Source organism: Schistocerca nitens, chromosome 7 (genome assembly GCF_023898315.1).
Source record: "Schistocerca nitens isolate TAMUIC-IGC-003100 chromosome 7, iqSchNite1.1, whole genome shotgun sequence".
Lineage (NCBI taxonomy): Eukaryota > Metazoa > Arthropoda > Insecta > Orthoptera > Acrididae > Schistocerca > Schistocerca nitens.
Genome location: NC_064620.1, coordinates 202,986,810 through 202,988,277, shown reverse-complemented (window position 1 = coordinate 202,988,277; position 1,468 = coordinate 202,986,810).

Here is a 1,468-nt window from a genome sequence, read left to right as displayed (position 1 = left end):
GACTGTCAAGTAAGTACTGTACTTAAAGAGTGTTAATTCTGCCCCAGTGCTAGGTGACCAGGAATCCAGTTTCCTTATGCCTTTCAGTGACCGCTTTTGGGGCTGTGTGTGTCAATCTGGAGGTTTCTGTAGGCGCCAAGCTAGTATTTTGCGACGTTAATCTGATACTTGAAATCATTGTTTGCTTATCATTGAGTATTTGATACTACTGATTGTAATTTCTGTTGTTGTAAACCTTATGGCCCTTCGTGGGGCGATTTATTGCATTTGACCTGTAACTTAAGTTGTGTGCGCTCAGCCTAAAGGTACGCACGTATTCGTCGTTTGTGCTTGTTTACATTTGCACACTCTCTAAGGCCGTGTTGAGGGGCCCTTCGGCTTATAGCATTACTGTTTAACCGCTCATCTGCCATTTAGTTCATATCCCAATTATAGTGTAGATTGTCCCTAAGTGGCCACAGTGAAGGCATACCTTGACTTGTCTGAATTATTATGTAATTATTCTTTTAAATGACTTTGGACATTGTTTCTTGTTATTGCTAGGAAGGTTAACTTGCAATGTTTATCAGTGGGCCGCTCCTATGCTGAAGTTTTAATAGTTGGATTCCTTGAAAATAATCTTCAATTGCCCATTTAAGTATGGTAATTTCTGTCAAACTTTTTTTGCTGTTTGTTGCTTGGAATTGTTGACAGTTTTGTATCGGCAGCAGTTGACACGTTGGTGTCCTGTTGGTCCGGGACAGGGACGCGAGTTCCTTCTGCTTCGGCGGCTTTCCCACCATCGCACGGGGCGTAAGTTTTGGTAGGTCACACGCGCTTCTACCAATCTCCCGTTTCAGCCACAAGTTGAGTAGATTATTGTCAGTCTTTTGGAATCGTGCCGCAGCGGGGGTGTCGCCGGATTAGAACTTGGCTTTAGTAATTTACTCAATGTTTGTATTATTGTAAGGTCCTTGTGGGTTTGTGATGAGAGCCTTTGGGCAAACTGAGTTTCTTGATTTCAAAAACAATAAGGACTTTTCATTATCATTTTAATAGTTTTAGGGGCCGGGTAATTTATTTAAGTACTTAACTTGATTGTGTAACAGTCTTGTGGCTGTTTGCTTCGGTTTTTACAGGTGGGTAGCGTTTGGTTATATACGGGAGTAGAATAACATATTCTTATGACGTCAAGGTGGCGTTATTTGCCTTACGCATGCATTTTAATGTCTTTTATTCAACGTTTATTGAACTTACATTCAAGTCCTCTTGTGGGATTAGCCCACAATTGTGATGCTAGTCGCGCGGACAGAGCGCCGCCTCAGGTTTATGTAATCGATTAACTTTTTGTAATCGGGCCATCATTGTATTGCACAGTTGACATGTTCTTTGAGTATGCAAATGACCTTATACATTGTGATATTAATTTAAAAACGTTAACTATTTTTGTGAATTAGGCAAGAATCTTGCTAGCTGTTACTTGGCTTAT